This window comes from Cryptotermes secundus, unplaced genomic scaffold (genome assembly GCF_002891405.2).
Source record: "Cryptotermes secundus unplaced genomic scaffold, Csec_1.0 scaffold278, whole genome shotgun sequence".
Lineage (NCBI taxonomy): Eukaryota > Metazoa > Arthropoda > Insecta > Blattodea > Kalotermitidae > Cryptotermes > Cryptotermes secundus.
Genome location: NW_019731978.1, coordinates 485,133 through 506,813, shown reverse-complemented (window position 1 = coordinate 506,813; position 21,681 = coordinate 485,133). Strand labels below are relative to the sequence as shown.

The window sequence follows — 21,681 nt, the reverse complement described above, 5'->3', positions numbered from 1 at the left end:
ACGGACTGCATACAAAACGACGCGTCCAACAGTTCTTGAATTCTTGTGTATGTATTCGTTGCTGCTGTAACGTTACTTAGCGTTCCTTAGCAACGATAGAGGATACACATATATATACACAGATTGTTGGGAGAGATTTATGGAGTACGCCTTTGAGCTGGGCTCAGGTGCCATGATATATGTACATACCGACTAACTAACATCATGGAGCTGAGCCCTTCTTGAGAAGTTGTCAGTTATCGAGCAACTCAAGAACTTCCCAGCATCTTACGGAATCCGAAGGTTCAGTACCGTGTTCACGAGAGCCCTCCATTGGTCCCTATTCTGAGCCAGATCGATCGAATCATAGCACCCCATTCTATCTATCATTTAAATCCTTTTTAATATTATTCGCCCACTTTGGTCTTGGTCCTTCTAGTGGTCTCCTTCCTTCTGGTTTTCCCACCAATATCCTATATTCATTCCTCGTCTTCCCCATTCATGCTACATGTAATGTCAATGTCATCCTCCTTGACTTCATCATTGTAATTATAGTTGGCGAAGAGTAGAAGTTGCAGTTTTCCCCAGCCTCCTGTCATTTCATCTCTCGTTAGTCCAAATGTTCTCCTGAGCACCCTATTTTCAAACATCCTCATTCGTTCCTTCATTGATGTCAGAGACCAAGTTTCACACCCATACAGAAACCAAATTATAGATTTGTATATTCCAATTTTTATGTTTTTAGACAGCAGATGAGAAGACAAAAAAGGTTCTGGACTGAATGGTAGCAAGTATTATCCGAATTCAGCTACCTCTTGATTTCCTCCTGAATCTAAATTTTTATTTGCTACTGTCGTTCCCAAATATTTAAAGTGTGCCACATTTTCAAAGGACGTGTTTGCTATCTTAATATCATGATTTTGCCCTTCTTTCTGGTGTCGAGACAGCAACTTACAAAGGTTGGTTCAGGCATTCAAAAGATGATTTGAGGGGGATATACACGACATAATGTTTTCATAAGCATACAGTACTTTTATTTTTTTTTCAAAATAAGGAATGTAGGCTACCTTATTTAATAATTGTTGGACTTAACACGGTAACCTTCGGAAAGAATTATCTGTCGAAGTTGTGGTATGCTTGTTTGTGTTTACACATTTACTGCGTTTCGCAGTTGGTTACAAATGACTGCGCTCTTACAGAATGTGTCCCTCACAGATCTGGTGTAACGGTGATTTGGAAAGACAGAATAAAGCAATACACACAGGATATAGCTACGTTGCGTTCGTTCACTGCCCTCACTTTTGTTTCCCCCCTCTTTCAGGCATACTTTCGCGTAGTCGCCATGGCTTCTTGGGCGGTCAGTAGCGAACATAGGCGCCTGTGGCGGGCACTAGTGTAATTCAGGTTGATTATTTTTCTTTGCAGTTTACCGAGGAATTGAGTATTATGGAATCAGAAGGTTCCATTTTGATATGCAATGGCTGCATCTATTCAGTTCAGAATCTGTTGTCTTCCTGTCTGCAGGCTGAAAGTAAAAAGTGACTGACGAAGTATTGCGCCATGTTGACGATAGGGGAGGGGATGTGTAGATCCACGTATTTTTTTTTTACCTCGACGCTAGTTGGAGATGAATGGTGAGAGTCACCCCCAAACCGGTTTACCCCCGGGTAAAGAGGCCCCGGTACCCGTTTGGTAGGCCGAATGGGTCCAGGAACCGGTCTGGACGACGTGGAGAAGAGAAAATTATTTACCGGGACCCGAACTCCGACCTCTCAGTCTTCCAGCCCGTAACCAGTCGCTGTACCGACTGGCTGTATAGTATACGTATATTAGATAACGAAACGAGACAAGTTATCTAGTACATGAATTATATGTGGGAGTCTGTAAAACGACGGGCTTGACGGCCCGGGTTCGATTCCCGACAGTGCAGGATCTTTCTCTTCTCCAAAGTTTGCAGATCGACTCTTGTGCCCACCCTGCCTCCTATTCAGTGGGTACCGGTGGCCCTTTCCCCTGGGGTAAAGCGTGAAACGGACCACTCACCTTTATTCTAGTGCCGAGGTCAGTAAAGGCGGTGCTGTACCTCCACTTACACGTAACGAGTATGTCTTCATGGCGTAGTGCTTAACTAGTTAAGCACAGGTACAAATTTACCCTCAGTCCTGGCACAAGATAGCGTTATTTTTGTTTCGTTACCATGGAGACTGGGGCACACCGTAGCGTAGTTGGTTGAGGGGCTATGCTACAAGCCGAAAAGTCGCGGGTTCAAGTAACGATGAGGTCGTTGGATTTTTTTCAATTGTCCTAATCCTTCCAACCGCACTATGGCCCAGGGGTCGACTCAACCTCTAACAGAAATGAGTAGCAGGAATTAATTAAATAATTTTCTTGGGGAGTAAAACGCGGCCGGCGCGTAAGCCTGACAACCTTATCGCCATCTTTGAGCCGATTGTCTTGATCAGGCATGTCCAACTTCACACAGGTTGTGATCGACTTTTTAGTGTCAAAACTGCCAGTGATCTACCACCCCCTCCTATCGTCGTATCTCGCTTTAAACAAAAATATTGGTAAAAATAACACGACACATGATGTTTGTTGTAAAAGCAACATACATTGAAAGTGCAGACTACTTTAATACGTATTTTCCCTTCAAAATCCTAATATAATCATATTATATTACATGTGAATTTACATGCTTTTCACGTATAATTTCCTTATAGGCCTATGAGATCGAACAAAAATCGTCCCGCGATCGACGCGTTGGACATGCCTGGTGTAGATAATGTGGGACCCTCAACATCTCACAACCCTATGGGCCCTCACAGCCTCTTACAGGGATAGCTTTACTTACTTTTACCAGGGAGACGGACAACGTAACGACAAACAGAACATTGCATTTCATGAACTATGTGTATGATACGAGAATAAACGGGAAGAAAAGATGTTCGTGTTCATCTGAACCGCTGACGTTCGTTGCGCATGCCTTTCGTAGCCTANCCCCCCCCCCCCCATCGATTCTGATGTTATGGCGTAGTTCGCCGTCCTAGGGTACGACAGCCCTGACCGCAACTGTTCTTCAGACACTAAAAAAAGACACGCAAATGTTATCAAGCATTCAAAGGCCAATTACTTATTGTTCTCCCGTTACAACAAATTCTATTGTTATGAAGCTCACTTCCGTATTTCTTCATTATCGAGTTTGAATTGAAACTTCACAGCTCGCCCCCAGCTTAGGAGAGACCGCCTGTCGAGAGGGCAGATGTTGATTGAGGTTCCATTCCTCTGGGGCGTGATATAGCGCAAATGCTTGCCAGAGGAAAGGACTGCCTTTGTTTGCAGATAAAAATGGAGGGCTTACCATCACTCGAACGTTTGTGTGGCGGTGACTCCGCCATTTTTCTTCGTAAGCGCCACAAACAGAAAACTGTGCCCTTGAAACGGAAGGCTCCAACGGAGCGTTGGAATGTGTCTACCAGATTTCACGGCATCACATCCAGTAAGACAGGAATGTTGGCCTGCTAGTCGAGGATTTTGCTGAAAGGGTGGCTGGAGGAGAAAACAGATTTTTGCAATAGAATCTGTTAGTTACATTAAGCTCTTTGTTGTGTGGGACATAAGTAGTGTGATGTTTCATGATATTTTCCTTAAAGTGTAAGTTCTTAATTCATGTTTAGAATTTGCACAGCGCGAATTAAATACGCTCTGTGTGGAAATCTGCAGGATTCTATGTTTCTTCCAACACAGATGTATCCAGAAACAAGTTTTGCCACAAATGATAGTTTGTTAGCAGGTAACATCCACTCTTCATATTGCTGCTTACTCGTACACTGCTGCACGTTTGGAGGCAATTTGCTCGTTCGAAAGCAGCACCAGCAAGATGGCTGACTTACCCAAGTATACCTTCCTATATTGGTCACTTATACACGTGAATCAGCAAAATGATTTTACTAAAATTCTTTATTTGAAGTTCTCTTGGTGTTACCTGTGAAGGCTACTTTTCTAGGATGTGGTGCAGTGTAGTCTGGTAGAAGAGCTTATCCTGAAGGTAGATATGACACGTTTCGTCGAAACGTCTGTAATGATCCATCAGACCAGTCATCGTACCGGAATTAAATTAAAATTAACCATTTTCAGTAATCATACTTCTGGCCTTGTTTGTATGTGTGTGTGTGTGTGTGTACTGTTTATTGGTTTTATGAACAACAGTAATTAAGCACTGATAGAGATAGAGCGGATAGAAGTGACAAGAAGACGAGGAAGAAGACGTAAGAAGATGCTGGATGACCTTGGGGACAGAAGAGGATACTGTCATTTGAAGGAGAAAGCTCTGGGTCGCATTAAGTGGAGGAATTGTTTTGGAAGAGACTGTGGACCTGTCGTCTGACAGATTACTGATGATGATGATGATGATGATGATGAGGGATAGAGCATTGTTGTATCTCTGCTTCTCTATCAGGTTTGTATCTCCAGTATGCCCCCTTCTTGACCAAGGATGTCAATTGAGGAAGTAAGGTCGTAAGAACAAGGGAAATTACATAATAAGCAGGTCCACAGTTTTGCGACCGGCTCAAGATGGATGAGATGTGCTTGACACGGGGAGCAGAAATTCAATTACATAATTAGTTGGAAAATGAGGAAATGGAATATTAGTTGGGACTGACAGTAAATGTTGGGCATCAGTAGTTAGAGTACTGTGGTGTATGGATACGAGCGCCACCTTCATGCATTTTAGGGCCCTTAACGGACCAGTGGTGACGGAAATGAAATTCCAGTTCTGACATACCAGATTTTATTGAAATACACTGTTACGATTTAGGCGTGTGACTGTAGACGGACTGTGGATTGGTGAGCGGTTATATTGACCACTTCTGTGCGCCACTCTGAACTACAAGTAATTGCAACACTACTTTGATCTCCACAATTCACAGATTACCACAAAACCCTCTAAGCCTTTTACAGCCTGTTGTGCCTTCAACAACCGTTCCCTGGCAGCGACTTGTAGCAGTGGGGATTCTTCAGCTTCACGCTCACAGATTCTATCTTCACAGCCTCCCTTGCAGAACTGACTCTTAGCTGACAACTCATGTATAGTGCCATCTCTTCTCAGCCTCCCTTGCAGAGCTCAACTGAACTGGTTGCCCCAGTTCTCTTTTTTATAACCACTTTGCACGGGCAGAATAGAAGACACCGTTTTCAACAATAACTGTTGTTATAGAGACATGTTTACTGATCCGTTGCTAAGAAACGGTTTGTATAACCCCGTTGTTTTATTGCGTGCGATATACTATAGCAACTCCCACTATTTACAGAGGCATCGCTTAGCAACGGGTGTCTACGCCACAGTATTAATAATTACGACATAAAATATTCGTTCAGACAGGAAAACGTATGTGATCTCCCGGTTATGCTTTAACTTTGTCGATCCCGGGTCTGGTCAAGTGGGATTTGTGGTGGACAAAGTAGCGCTGGGGCAGGTTTTCTCCGAGTACTTCGGTTTCCCCTGCCAATCTTCATTCCACCAATTGCTCCACAATCACCCTCACCTATCATCTTGGGCTGGTACAATAGGCCAGAAGTGGCAGCAGTACAAGGGACTTAGTCCCACCCCACTAGCAATAACAGAACTGGAATTCTTGTAACTCTGGCCCCAATTAAGATAAAAATCTCATTCTTATACTATTTAAAATGTCTTATTTTGAATTGTTTCATTTTTGGTCCGTTACACTATCAATCACAAAGTTAATAGAAAGTCCGTCGAGTGTAACAATTTGTAGGTCACTTCTTTATCACTTCTGCCTTACATGTTTCGGTTTGACACAACCATCATCAGAGGCACTTACTACAATTATGAAAACACTGTCGTTGTTTATGATGTTCACAGTTATGTTTGTTGTGTGGACGCTGCTACAATATGTTGACGTGTAAAAGCACAACACTTGCTAGGATAGTTGAGCACACTATCAATTCTCACTTTCCATCCGAAACTGTTTTTAGGTTAAAACGCTAATGTTAAAATATTTAAAACATTTGATGTAAAATGCTAAGCTCCTCCTTGTTAATTCATCCCGAAGATGGGAGATGTCAGCTTGAGGTTGTATGGCTTATGGTTAGATGTTTCCTATGTGCTGTGTGTTGTGTACTGCCAACACAACTGCTGTGTGTTGTGTACACAACACACAGCACATAGGAAACATCTAACCATAAGCCATACAACCTCAAGCTGACATCTCCCATCTTCGGGATGAATTAACAAGGAGGAGCTTAGCATTTTACATCAAATGTTTTAAATATTTTAACATTAGCGTTTTAACCTAGAAACAGTTTCGGATGGAAAGTGAGAATTGATAGTGTGCTCAACTATCCTAACAAGTGTTGTGCTTTTACACGTCAACATATTGTAGCAGCGTCCACACAACAAACATAACTGTGAACATCATAAACAACGACAGTGTTTTCATAATTGTAGTAAGTGCCTCTGATGATGGTTGTGTCAAACCGAAACATGTAAGGCAGAAGTGATAAAGAAGTGACCTACAAATTGTTACACTCGACGGACTTTCTATTAACTTTGTAAAATGTCTTAGGTGTTCCTTCGTTGATATGCAGGTCGTAATACAGGGCACGTTATCTTTCTGGCCATCTTTATTCGTGTAAAAAACATATTAGTCCGATTTGTGAAAGTTTTTTTTGCCCCCCAAAATAGTTTCCGATTGCTTCTGTAGGAAAAAAAAACAAAGTTGTCCCTTTTTGTCAATTGAGAACAATGCCATGAAGACATGGTGCAGTGGAAGTATAGCTCAACCATTCTTGACCTCGGCACTGAACGGAGATGAATGGTCAGCTTCGCGGCCAAATTGCTTTACCTCTGGGAATGGATGAGGAGGATGTGTGGCCGTCAAAGTCTCCGTGGAGAAGAGAAGAATCTTGCATTGCCGAAATCGAACCCGGGTCGGCTAGCCCGTATCCCGTCGCTATACAGACTGAACTATCCCGTTTAGAAAATGTCATGTTGGGGCGTGAATAGATTGGAATACAAGTTTGTTTATAATTACAGTTTACATACGTATTGTTGGTCTCTTGAACTGAGGGTTTCGGTAAGCTACATATGTTATGCAACATTGACGTTTCTTATGTAGGAAATGGCGCCTATGTTGGACAGAGGGTACAGACTATTTCTGTATAATGGAGACAGCAAAGTTGTTTTCTTACATTTTTACATGATGGCGGATCTCTGCCAACTCCCGAAACATTGTTTTTCAAACCAAAAGCGTGAAATTGAAAATGTCTAACGTATTGTGACATGACTCCAGAAAGCCGGAGGAGTTCATTGCTAGACAGCGGCTGGCTAGGCACGTTTCCGCAGCAACGGATAAACACAGAATAATAGAGGAACTGCGGGGGTGGTGACGTATATTCTGACCTCCCCGAAGTTATAGAGGAGGGGCAAGTAATTGATTTATTCTCACCGTGTGGAGGCGGGGCCGAATACCTCCACCGTGACCCTGCGAGTCGTAGAAGGCGACGAAATGGGGAGTCTCAAATTTGAGACAGTAGAATATGGTCGCGAGTCGCAGGGGACTCGGACCGGAGAAAGACTGCACTGGCAAGGGCCAGCAGCATATACAAAAGACAGACCCGTCCTCTCGTCAGAGAGGGCTCCCAACAAAAACAAGACCGTAGTTGCCAAACAGTAATATATTTGGTGGAGCTCAATACCAAGACTTACTGACTGGCCGTCAGTCGCAATGTGACTTTGACTTTGATTTATTCTTCCCCGCTGGCAAGGACCAGCAGTAATTGTAAACTACAGACACATCCTCGTTATAGAGGATGTTACATAAGGACTATAACCGGAAGTGTTCAGTTGGAAAATAAGAATTCTGGTCGTTGGTCTCAAGGGGCTTGTCGCCAAGGCGAACTAATGGCGGTAAACCGCCAGTCGTAAAGTAACTCTGACTCTTTGACTCTGATTCAGTATTCGTTCATCATTGACTCTTAGTGATTCGCAGGTGAGTCATGCATTCGGCATTCGTAATCCATTCGTAAACCAGAAGTGAGTGATTCGTAAATCAGAACCAAGTCAGTCACAGTAGAAGAGAAGACACTCGTAGTTCAGTGAGGAATGGAGCGAGTCTTAGGCAATCTTTGATTGTGAGCTGTTGTAATTGATTGTAATTAAGAGTGAATGTAAGGAAGGCATCAGTAAATCCAATCCAGAACCCGTTGTTATTAGTCACGGAACCCCGGACACATGGCAGTGTGTTTGTTTAATAACAGTTTTTCAAAAACTTTATATCAGCCATATATTTGTATATATCGAAGGAGAAACATTAGACATGTTCTTAGTATACATCTTCTTTATTACAACCGTCACAACACAACTGATACCAAGATCAGTGCCTAGTTTTGGCTCTGCTACATGTTTCGGCTATTAATAGTGTTCTTAGTACACTGTTGCTCTTATTAGAACATGTTTTCATGATATGAAATTAAAATCTTTTATATACAGGTTAGTCACGTCGATATATAATTGTGTTTGGCGTCACGTTATAAGTATGGAAGTAAGAACACGTCACGATGTGTTAGAAGCTCGTTGTTCGTTCTGTGAAATAAAGATTGGGTCCGTTGCCCGTGTGTAAGGGCATTACTGTATTGTCACCTTAACAATGGCTTTGTGCACAGGATTCCAATAGAAAAGTGATGATGAAGCGAGTCAAATTGTTCCTCCGACTTCACGGATTAATTCCTTTGACCTTACCGACGCGAAGTTCTTTTTAGATACGCAGTATGGGTTCCTTAAGTGGTGAAAAGGCTATCGGAAGGTCTTTATTTCGTTTCAGGAAAGCACAGCCTGAAGCGAAGTACCAGACCACGATCAGGATTTGATCCAGGATTCATAAGGCAGGATGTCTAAAACCGTTGACGCGAAGATCGGACGAATTGCCTGCGTAACCTCCTCATTTGGAGTTCAGTTTGCCGCTAATGTGACGGTACTATGTAGTTTGGTTGTCACCAAGCAGTTTAGCATATCGCTGTAACGGTCTGCACTCGCATTCGGAAGGTTCTCCATTCGAATCTATTCAGGGACACTGGTTATCTTTACTGAAGTTTCTCATGGTTTTCCGTAGCCCCTCGAGGCAGGCGTCTGCATTAGTCCGTGACAGCTTCCTTCCAGTTCATTAAAGAATAGTATGATTCACCGCTATATAGGTTAGCTACTAGTAACGTCTTAAGACAATACACAAAACATGTTGTTTTGTTGTTGTACGTCAGGTAGACCGTGCCATAGCTCAGGCGGTTAGTCGCCGGCTTCTCATCCCGGCGGCCCGGGTTCGAGTCCCGGGTCAGGTCATGTGGGATTTATGGTGGACAAAGTGGCACTGGGGCACGTTTTCTCCTAATACTTCTGTTTCCCCAGCTAATACCAATTCCACCGATTGATCCAGACTCATCATCTGTCATCTGTGGCTGGTACAATGGGCCAGTGGCCGCTGTACCAAGTGGACTCAGTCTCACCCCATGAGAAAAATAAAAAGAAACATCATGTTTATTGTGATGCTTTGTTACACGTTTGTTGCAACACTTGGAAGGTGTAGGTCTGTGGTTTTCGAAGGTAGTTTATTGTGCACGGAGTTTTCAAATGCTTTCGTAGTTGGTTCAGAACACAGTAAGAGATCACATTTTCATGTTCATGACACTTCTTTTGCAAGTCCTATTTTCTTCAGTGCATTTAAACAAGAGTGGTGTTGTGCATGCATTTCCGAACTTGTAGGAGGGTTGTACCAAAAGTCAGCAACAATTTTTTGTAAAGTAACGTGCTTTATTATTGACAAACCAAATACCCCACGTCAATCTACAGACCTTTCTTTATTTTTCCACATAATCGCCACTTCTTTTTACACATTTCTCCCAGCGTTCTGGGAGTTTGAAAATTCCCCTTCTGTAAAATTCGGTTCCAGCCTTCCGAAGACACTGACGCACTGCTTTCTGAATTGCCTTCCTTGTCTCAAAACGTTGTCCACGCAGGTTATCCTTCACAAATCCGAAAAGATGGTAGTCGGAGGGTGCCAGATCAGGGCTATAGGAAGGGTGTGGAAAAACTTCCCACCCCATCTTTACAATTGCTTCCAACGTGAGGCGAGCGGCGTGGGGGCGAGCGTTGCCATGCAGGATGATGATGTTTCGTCCTGTACGTTTATCGCGCAATGCACGACGGAGCTTGTGCAGCGTCTGGACATAACGAGCAGCATTGATGGTTTGCCCAGGTTCCAGGAATTCGGCCAGAATAAACCACTCTGCATCCCAGAAGAGTGTGCCCATCACTTTCGCAGCTGATGACACTGTCTTTGCCTTCTTTTTTGATGGAGAATGCAAATGGTGCCATTTCATACTCTGCCGTTTCGTTTAAGGCTCGAAATGGTGAAACCAGCTTTCGTCACCTATCACAATACAGAGCAAAAAATCATCGCCTTCATGTCGATATCTCTGCAGCAGTTCTGAGGTGATGGCTTTTCGCTGACCTTTGTGGTCTTCGGTCAATAACTGCGGGACCCAACGAGCAAAAACTTTCCTATAGCCCAAGCTTTCAATCATCTCCTGTACTGCACTGTGCCCTATTCCAAGTTTTCGGTCTATTGTGTCCGCAGTCACACGCCTGTCATCTTTCCTTGTTGCGTTCAGTTGAGGCTGTTCGAGGACGACCGCTCCGAGGCTCATCTTCGATGCTGGTGTTCCCATCTTTAAAATGTTTCACCCGTATTGAACACTGCTCGCACCCATGCACACACTTCCATAAGCACGCTGAAGTCTCTGGTGAATTTCTGCAGCAGGGATTTCCTCATTCACAAGAAATTCGATGACAGCACGCTGGCAAAACGACATATCGTTGTCGGCCATTTTGTTAGGCGTGATACTTGTCACGTGATGCAAGCTATTGACGTCACAAGACATTCAAGGTTAACACAACAGCTGGTTCCACCTACCACCATACTCTCTTTCGTCTGCTATTCCCAGGTAGCATGCAAAACAAAGTTGGTCATGACTTTCTGTACGACCTACGTATATTTACCAGTCAGCAGTGGATTCTTGAACGCAGTTGCAGTTAAGAAGAAGAAGAAATAGACATATGCGTTGAGCTTTAGACTGCGTTGAAGTAGGACCTTTAATTTTGAATATAGTGCCCCAGTGCATTAAGACTTAAAGCATATATTAAACAATTTTTATTATTAGTGAACATCGACGCCGTGTCATATCATTACTTACAGCGTCGTTAAATAAACAACTAAGGAATAACAGTGAAGAGCAGAGCCTTAATACTGTGACGTTGTAGCCGAAGAGACAGCCGTTACTAGGTTACGGCTGTGCAAACGAAGTGCCAGGGGAACAAAGTTTATGAACGCAGAAGTAGAGGATTGTTGGGAGCGGCGTTTTCTCTTCGGTCCACCCCGAGGCTATATAACGAGAACACCAGGCCAGCTGAGTCGTCGAAGCTTACAGATTCGAAAGCGGGCTTACTCAGAGCTACAGTTGTCTGCGTTTTGTCCTCATCTGGCTGCACTGCAGGCAGCCTCCTCGCTGTCTCTGGTGTGGCGGTAGACAACGCTATCGTGAGTGCTCAGAGAGTGTCCCGACCTGCAGGACGGGGAATGGCTGCACCCAGAAAGTTACAGAGGCAGCAGTCATGAAAAACAGGAGTTACAGCGTAGAAGGAACCCTCGGGCGACAACACCGGGGTCAACAGGGAGGACGTCCTTCTCGAAATACACTACACCCAATCGATCATTCGTAACACCGAGCAGCATCCGCAGCAAAAACAGCACCAGTCTTCGGGAAGAATAATACGTATCGTAACACTAATCAAGTCCCAGGTCATTCATTGCAGGCAAGAAATGTAAATATTAATGCAACGGACGAAGTGTTTCTTACTTTCACTGTGGTGCAGCAGATTATTATGACAGCTGTCAGGCCCTGCGACAAAAAAAGAAAAATGTTACTGTCATACCTAAAGCTGTGTTTAGACTGTTGAACAATGCTACCAACAGTTCATAGACCTCTGAAAATCGTAGCATTCAGTTCTAACGGCATTGGGAGGCAGACCTAGGAGGTCAGAAAACATTTGCAAGACTTAAAAATAGACATGGCCCTGTTCTTAGTGACACACCCGAAGCTCCATATGAGGGTCTACGTTCCAAACTATGATATTTATCGGACTGACCGTGAAGACGGACACAAAGGCGGAACTGCCGTAGCAGGTATCGCTCCCACCTAGCTCTTTCCCTTTCAGTAGAAGCAATATAGGTTTACATACCGACTGGAAACACTGAAATGTTGCTTGCATGTGTTTATAAATCTCAACAAGACTGTGGAGTGACAGACATCACAGAGCTATTTTTTTTCCTTTAGTGCTACAGCCCCAATTTGGGCCTTGGCCTACCTTTATGAAACTTTCCGTTTTACTTTGGTTTACTAGATCTTAGACATTCGGCAACACTCCTTAGGCGGGTGATCAGCTCTTCGCAAGGCAACGGGAAAACGCGGACACGCGCACACACACACACAAACAAACAATAAACACCCATGCACTGAGTGGGATTCTTACCCACGGTCCTGGCTTCCGAGCGAGCGAAAACAGTGCATGTCTTAGACGGCTCGGCTACCGTGACCGGCGAACATAGCTATTAGGTTTTGTAAGTAAGTCCCTCCTTGCAGGTAGCCTGAAAATGCAAACCACCCTGTTTGGAATAGCAACATTTCAGAGGCCTCAGACGTGACGCTCCTGGAATTGTTTGTCAGGCCCAACTTCGAAATTTCAGCTCCTCAATGCTCCACACATTACGCACTTGATAGTAGAGGCGATGTTCTCGACAAGAATGCCTGACCGTCAGAGGTCATTGTCACTGACATTCTGGACTCAGATCGCCTACCAATAATGTTTAGCATTTTGGACCCCGCAAGAACACGGGAAGCTTTAGTTCCAGTTGAAAACTAACAGACTGGAAGCTGTTTCAGAGTGTCGCCTATGAACTCATATCTGAAAATATCGTAGTTTTATCTTCTAATGAAGCTGAAGAAGCAGTGCGTGGCCTTGCAGTCTCTGTAGCTTCGGCATTCAGGCTGTCGATGAGAAAAACTACATTTTAAACCGGAAGTACGGAATACCTGGCCTGACCTGTTTATTGAAGCATAAAACAGACCCCACAAAATCATGTCAAGAAACCGGGGATCCAGCATGCAAAACGAGAAAACTGGGTCATTTGAAATATCAGCAAAAGAGCAGTTGAAACGTGGGAAACAAAGTTGGCAAAGGGCGAAATCCCTCACAGATAGAAGTGGACCAAAGGCACCGTCTGCAGTTCATGATCCCTTAGGCTTCAGAGTTTATCCAGTCAGTAATGGCCGCGCCATACCTCAAGCGGTTAGTCGCTGGCTTACTACCGCGGCGGCCCGGGTTCGATCCCGAGTCTGGTCAAGTGGGATTTGTGGTGGACAAAGTGGCGCTGGGGCGGGTTTTCTCCGAGTACTTCGGTTTCCCCTGCCAATTTTCATTCCACCAAATGCTCCATCATCATAATCACCCGGGGCAGTTACATTAGGCCAAACAGTGGCCGCCGTGCCGAGTGGACCCAATTGGACTCCACCCCCCACTATGCGAATTATCGAATCAGTAAAACCAACATAATTGCAGGCTGCTTAGAAAACCAGTTCATAGCACATGACTGTGAACGTAGATGACATATGGAGGCTGAAGTTGAGGCCCTGCTGGCTTCCCTCGATGAAGACATTCCTGCTTGTTTCCGATCCTGTGACGCCTCAAAAGAAATACAGTCCTTTGCAATTAGGAGAGGTCTGTGGCTTTGCTGGCATTCCATATGGATGTCTCAGTCATCTTCTAAGAAATCCTCTTGTGCCTGTAACACTCAGTCACTGTCTCGGCGTGGTCAGTTCCCGGCACCTTGGAAGTAAGTCGAAACCCATCAAAGACATAGAATTTCCACAAAAGAAATATGTATTCAGCAAATCCAATTACCAATTCAAACCACGTGCCCAGCCACTAACACGNAAAAATACGGTCTGTAACATCACAGCTAAGTTATATTTTAATTCGCTTAGTGAGGGGTGGAGTCCAACTGGGTCCACTCGGCACGGCGGCCACTGATTGGCCTATTGTAGCCTGCCCCGGGTTTTTATGAAGATGAAAAATTTGGTGGAATGAACATTGGCAGGGGAAACCGAAGTACTCGGAGAAAACCCGTCTCAGCGCCACATTGTCCACCACAAATCCCACTTAACCAGACCCGGGATTTCATTTAGTATAGCATATAGTTCGATTTCTTACCAGTTTGAATATCATCATCCAGCAGCGAATAGGTACATACCAATATGCTACAAGCGGGAAGGTCGCGAGTTCGATTTCCGCTGAGGTCATTGTATTGACCTAATCATTCAAGCCGCACTATGTCCCTAGGGTCGACTCAACCTCTAACAGAAATGAATATCAGGAATTTTCCTGGGGGTAAAGGCCGGCCGGCACGTAAGGCTGACAACCTCACTGCCATCTGTGAGACGATTGTCTAGAAAATGTGGAAGCCTCGACGCCTCACAACCCTGTGGACCCCCACAGCCTGTTACAGGGATAGCTTTACATTTTTTTATTTACCTTATATCATGTATTTATTCCTCCTGCCAAAAGTTCCTGTTAAATGCCCACTGTGCTCTTTGCAAACTATTTAGTCGAGGGCCCATCCCTAAAACACGAACTTTTTAGTCAGTTTACCGAAATTCGCAAATTTTATGTTGACTTAATGTCAGTAGACGTCAGTCCCAGTGTCTCACGTTTTAACACTCTACACCTGATAGTAACAGTGGAGGGCACTCGAACTTCTGAGGTGAGAACGACACGAATGACATCTAATATACGATCCTGAAATTGTGTGTGGAAGCAAGAGTTGTTATAGTTTTTTAATAAAGGCTCAACAGTGATATTTATTTTCATCACCACCACATATATCATAAAATTTCCCAATTGTTTGTTTACCACATTTTTTTTAAGGGTTACCGTTTGCTTCCGGTTGTCCTCCCCCCCCAAATTACTCTTGGTTAGCGAGAGGATGCTGTAATAACAATATGACACTAGAAGAAGCTAATCTTATTACCAACTTTGCAGGAGTACAGCGCGCTAGTCCATGAGGAATGTTGAATTTCTGTTGAATCATAAATTTACATTATTCGAATATGACATTTAGAAAATGAACTTCGTAGGACTAGAAATCCCCGCTTAATGGAGTCTACAGAAATCCTACTATTCTGTAATATGAAAACATCATGAGATAGTGACATACGCAGGGCGTTAGGTTGTGAGAAGACTACTAGACGCCGGTTTGCATGTAGGATGGGATCCATACCGCTGTAAAGTACACGTAGGTATCGCCGAACACACAGGAGGGTTGTCTACTCGAAGTGTAACATATCGTGACGTATAGACACATTGCTAGGCAGCGACTCGATAAACACATTCCGGCGGAAGCAAACGCGTACAACAGAGGACGTCCATTGCTAGGCAACAGGTCAGTCAACACGCCTCCTTAACAGTAGATGATGTGTTTTCCGCTTGGTCCGTGTAAAGTAGCTTTCCGAAGCTGGCAGCATAGTCGAGCAGAGTCGAGTTTCGAGACGCCAGCCTGCCAAAATATGAGCTTAGGAATTTAACTGAGTCAAGCCTTCGGAGTTGGCAGTTGCAGAATAATGGCAAGAAAGGAATTGGGCTGTGCAAAGAAGACTTCATGTGTGTTTTGAAGTTACAGTGAGACTTGTAAATCCGTTGCTAGGATACGGGTAGGGAAGACAGATCCCTAGTGCATGAGTAACGGTGAATCGTAAAGTGTGTAGAATAGCGATAGCGCTGTATTGCCTGTAGCTCCGAGCTGTGTAAATGTATAAGGTGTCAATAAATCCAGTCGTCCAATCCAGAACCCGTCTTATAAGTCATACGCAAACCCCTACACGTGACAGTATTCTGGAATATATTTTAGGCAGACAGTACAAGGTGTCAGAACCCAGACCACTACAATATACGGCTGCTTAGCTTGCCTCCAAATTCTATTGGTTTCATGCTTGGTGTACTCAGCCCCGAAGAAGGAGACAGTATGTACCTCCGAAACGTCGATACTTTCCCGAACTACGATATTACAACCCACAACGTTCTTCAGATAGGATATAAACCATTATGTCATCAGTCAATCGGTTGAACCAGAATCGAATCAGAGACCTCGGTGAACACACAGGTCTTCCTACAGTGAGGTTGCGTGCTCGAGGACACACCCGCAGAGGTGTTTTAGACAAAGAATTGTGCTCTGCTGACCCCCCCCCCTCTCTGTAGAATAATGTGAATCATCTGTCGTTCTGTTTAATAAAGTAAGTTGAAATCAGTGAGGGAGAAGGTGGAACTAAGTAAATTTTGACTGTTGAGCAGAATTAATTTAAGTGGTTTGTGAGAGGATGCCGCAGGACTAGACCTGGTCACTTTATTAAATGCATTTCGCCTGCGAAATAGTATGAAGAGCGCTCTGTTCATCAAGCCTATGCAGAATTTGATTTTGCTTGGTCCTAAATGAATTATGTTGATTTCAATTTTCTTTGTGTTTCAGGTGAGTATATGTGGCTGTCACCTTACGCAGGCGTGTGCACTGCGCGTAACTGTTCCGAGGTAACGTAAGCCCGAAGCATTTTTTGGCTTTAGACTAACCTTTTCTTAGACGTAGGAGATAACTGTAAATCACAGCGAAATGAGATCTTCATGGTGCTGTAAGACTGAATATATGCTGTGCAACGTATCTACAAATAAACACCTGTTCATGTGTACATGGCGGCTTACGCGCATGGCTGAATGTGTTACAATTGGGCTGTGAGAATATATATATTGAGGCTGTTCGAGTACAGGCTGTCGAGGAGAACATTGGGGTCTAAGAAAAATTAAGTAACAGAATGATGAAGAGGAGTTTAATAATTTATACTGGTCCCCAGACTTTATTAACAATATTCTTCAGAAGGGTCGCATGTGCGGGACATAAAGTGCCTCTGTGCTTTAGTTGTCAGAGTTCCCGGGCTCGATTCCCGGCGCTACCAGATTTTCTGAAAAGTAGTGGGTCTGGAACGGGGCCCACTCAGCCTCGTGAGGATAATTAAGGAGCTATTTCAAGGAATAGTGGCTCCGGTCTAGAAACATGAAATTAACTGCCTTCGGGACTCGTTGCGCTGACCACGCGACACCCTCTGTCTGCTAAAGTTAGCACTAACCTCGCCGATAAGCGGCGGACGCTCGGTATAGTTCGCTTGAGGACTAAAAACCACCGAGTTTGTTTGTTTTGGTCAATCAGTCAGTAAATCTCAGTTACCGTTGGTTTGTGTGGGGCGCCCTCTCTGACGAGAGGACGGCTCTCCCTTTATATATGCTGCTGGTCCTTTCTACCGAAGTCTTTCTTGGGTGCGAGTCCCTTTGGACTCGCGACCATATTTTACTGCCTCAGATCTTAGACTTCCCTTTTCGCCGCCTCCTACGATTCGCAGGGTCACGGTGGAGGTATTCGACCCCGCCTCCACACGGGTTCCTTAAAGCGGAATTTCTTCTAAATAATATATAAAGATCAGTCCGTACCTCACAGGAAACACATCACGTCACCACTACAGAGTCCAACCGGTTAACGCTGTTTAGGGAAACAGTCGCTGTTCATTGTTGGAACCACACGGAACACACAAATACACTATGTGGGCAGAATGCAGAGTGTTTGTTATCTTAAAGCAGGTGATATGAGATAGTGGCCACTGGGCTTTAAAGGGGCTGCTTTCATCAAAGTCAACGGTGCTGTAAAATTGCCTGTTTATGTTTATTTGATATTGTATACATAGTTTAATTTCATTGAAGTATTTTTATCTGACATGTCTTTTGTACGGGAGCCGGGATAGCTCAGTCAGTACAGTGACGGTCTGCTGGGTAGACGGCAGGGGCTAGAGGCTTTTTTCTCTCCTCCACAGCCTTGAGACCGACTCTAGCGCCCACCTATCTTATGGATACCGAGGGCCCTTTCCCTCGGGCGTAAAGCTATACATCCGCTTCCCGTATCCATGGCTTAGTGCTTAATCAATTAAACACTGGGACATCTTTCCCTTTTTTTTTTTTTCCCTCTAACTGTCTTTTGTACTATCTGTTTTGTTTTGATGATGTAAATTTGTTGCGGTGCAGTTATGAAGAAATATATTTGCGTTGGGACACGCAGTAGCGTGGTTGGTTGAGGCACTATGCTACAAGCCGGAGGGTCGCGGGTTCGATTCCCGATGAGGCCAGTGGATTTTTCAGTTGACTTAAGCCTTCCAGCATCATTGTGACCCTGGGATCGACTCATCCATTATCAGAAATGAGTACCAGGAAACTTCCTGCGAGTAAAGGGGGGCCGGCGCTTATGGCTGACAACCCCACCGCCATCTTTGAGCCGCGTGTTTAGAAAATGTGGGAGCCTCGATCTCTCAGAATCCTATGGGCATCCACGGCCTCTTACAGGGATAAGTTTACTGTACTTTTACTTTATATTTTCATAGTAATAAAAGGTCACTATCCGAGATGTGCTTTTCCCTCATCGGATTTAGAAAGTTCAGGAGCCTTTTGAGAGCACTGGGGGTACTCTCCCCATGTACGAGTGCGTCTACATTAGTTACTGCTCATTGAATAATTGCTTGTGTGCAGCGTCTGGTGTTATGTGAAAGGTTCATGTAGTGCTTCAGTTAACATGAGACGTACTCATTAACCTGTCTAGATTACAATTCGTGGGTCCAAATTGCTGAACTTTCGACTGGAAGTCTATAATCATCCTGCTTTTTTGCATAGCAACGTCATTACGATAAACCGAGCAAAACTCGCGATGTAACCCCATCCTGTATCCAGAGTTTATGAAAATTCTGATTTTTGCGATAATTGTTCAAATTCCAATAAAAATGTGTTTGGACAGTTCTCACAAGAATTAGGAATACCCAAAGGTGTTGATTTACTGCGTGTCAGACTGCAGTGTATGTATGTATGTATAGATGACAGCTACAGAATATACTGGTTAGATTATATAACGTTCTGTTTGTTTTGTTAGGTGAGATATCAAAGTCGCGTGGATTTATGGTTACAAATTCGGCTAAATGTTTGTGTTTGAGGCAGCGAAGGAAATGGCATAATTTATTCTTCGTTTGCAAGTAATAAATATATTTTAAATGTATATTTCAGGGCAAACTTTTTAAAAACATTTGACCTTGGTGTTCCGAAATGGACTGCNAATACGTCGTCAATCACAGTGACGGCGCGGTCTGTGGAAAGGACTGTCTTCGCCCGCTCAAACACTGGGATCGTGGGTTCGAATCCCACTTAAGGTACGGATGGCTGTGTGGTTTATTCTGTTTGTGCTGTCCTGTGTGCAGGAAGAGGACTTACGACGGGCTCATCCCCCGTCAAACGAGTCCTACCGGCTGTGTAAAGCTTGGGTTTCCTCGGGTAGCGGTACCGTAATCAAGCGGCCGTAATATGACGGTGAATGACGTCACTAAAACGTTGCCATGTTCTGTTGTTTCCATTGCAACGTTTTAGTGACGTCATTCACCGTCATATTACGGCCGCTTGATTACGGTACCGCTACCCGAGGAAACCCAAGCTTTACACAGCCGGTAGGACTCGTTTGACGGGGGATGAGCCCGTCGTAAGTCCTCTTCCTGCACACAGGACAGCACAAACAGAATAAACCACACAGCCATCCGTACCTTAAGTGGGATTCGAACCCACGATCCCAGTGTTTGAGCGGGCGAAGACAGTCCTTTCCACAGACCGCGCCGTCACTGTGATTGACGACGTATTAACTACAGACGTTATTTTGGGTCTGAGATGAGGTGATGATTATAGGTGAACTGGAAAGGTTTGAGCGACAGTGGCCGTGCCTTGTTTCAGCATTCACCTGGAAGGCCCGAAGAAAGACCTTCGGCAAAATGACGTCCGCATCAGCCAAGCTACAATTAAAAATTAAAATTCGCTTAGTGGGGGGGGTGAGAGGGAGGTGGAGTCCAACTGGGTCCACTCGGCACGGCGGCCACTGATTGGCCTATTGTAGCCTGCCCCGGGTGATTATGATGGAGAATTTGGTGGAATGAAGATTGGCAGGGGGAACCGAAGTACTCGGAGAAAACCCACCCTAGCGCCACTTTGTCCACCACAAATCCCACTTGACCAGGCCCGGAATAGAATCCGGGCCGCCGCGGAGGGAAAGCCAAGCTACAATACAGCAGATACTGAAGCGTAATGTTTCCTCCTATTTCTCTGCCAAATAAAGGTCCAAGATACGAACAAATTCATAGCTCAGGCGATAAGGCTCTGGCTTCTCACCATGCAGCCTCGAATCCTATCTCGGGTGACATTGGGATTTATGTTGGGCGAAGTAGCATTGGACCCGTTTTTAGTCAGTTTTCTTTATTTTGAAATATAACAGGAGCCTTATAAGATGCCTGGCTGTGTCTGTAGCTCCCCAACCATCTCACCGTAGCCCACACTGACGAACCTCGCACCGCTTAGGTGTGCGAGTGCCCTGAGCAGGCAGCACATTTTCATATCCTGGGTCTTTAAGTTGAGGGCTTCATCTCTGAGCCGGTGCATGTCAAAATAAGGAAGTTAGTCCTTGGATGTCCTCCTCTGTGGCTTCTTGCTTGGCTTAGTCATCGGCCTTGAAGATGGAGGCAATACATATAGCAACTGTGTCATGTAGACCCATTGCTAGGCAGCGACCACGAAATAAGCAACTGTATAACGGCCCGTAAACAGCAGTAGGGAACCGTGTTTCCTCTACGGTCCGTGCCGAGATGTAAGCAGGGCGAGTTGAGTTTGACGAGCTCTCAGAGCCTTCAAATGATAAAGAGTGGTGATGGGTCCCGTGGGATCGGACTCAAGAATCACTGTGCTGGAGAGGACCTGCAGCATTTTAGTAGTCAGTCGGTGAGTGAGCTAGATAACCGCTCTTAGGATCTGGTAGCTGGTGCGTTGCAAAACTTGATGCGCTACGTACGCTATGTTCGCTGTACGAACAGAAAAATATCTCCCTTTGTTGCCAATGTGACTGGCCACACAGACTTCCGTACGCTACGTACGCTATGTTCGCTATGTTAGCTGCGTCGCAGAGTGTTTGATTCTCGGCTATATTTTTAAAACGTTGCGCTGGACGGGCATGAGCACTGGGCTCGCTTCCAGGCGTCAGCTGCGCGCCTCAGTAATTTGCCACCCTGATTACAACACGTGTTACGTATCATTGAGCGAAGTATTCGCTTAGATGAAAATGACACTGGAGGAATTAATTGAAGTAAGGAAGTGTCCATGTTTGTGGAACAAAGGTTCAGAAGAATATCGGAACCAGAACATGCGGAATAATGCCTGGGACATGATTTCTGGAGAATTGAATACACCAGGTAATGTACAAACATTGTTCTTTTATCTATAAGTGAAGAACTTAAAATATTTTCATCAACCCCATTCATTCGGAAATATTCTTTAAATTTCACTTCATATTCACGTAACTGTTTGTCAGATGATGAAATTCACCAAACTTTGTTCTTCTTAAGTTCACGCCATGCACCCACTTCCTTTTACGTTTACTCAAGGAAAGTAACAGCAAAATCTCATCGTCGGAATCATCGCTG

At 44.5% G+C, this 21,681-nt stretch overlaps 1 protein-coding gene across 4 annotated transcripts in view; it reads left to right on the top strand.

Moving 5' to 3' along the window:
• Nucleotides 1-21,681, top strand: part of LOC111867365 (dnaJ homolog subfamily B member 6) — a 166,591-nt gene that overhangs the window by 78,640 nt on the left and 66,270 nt on the right. Inside the window, exon 1 of one of the 4 annotated variants that reach the window (XM_023857154.2) lies at nucleotides 16,661-16,681. The exons of the other annotated variants lie outside the window; for them this stretch is intronic. The gene's annotated coding sequence lies outside the window, so the exon portion shown is untranslated. Of the gene's footprint in view, nucleotides 1-16,660; nucleotides 16,682-21,681 lie in introns of those variants that run through there. 4 annotated transcript variants of the gene reach the window in all.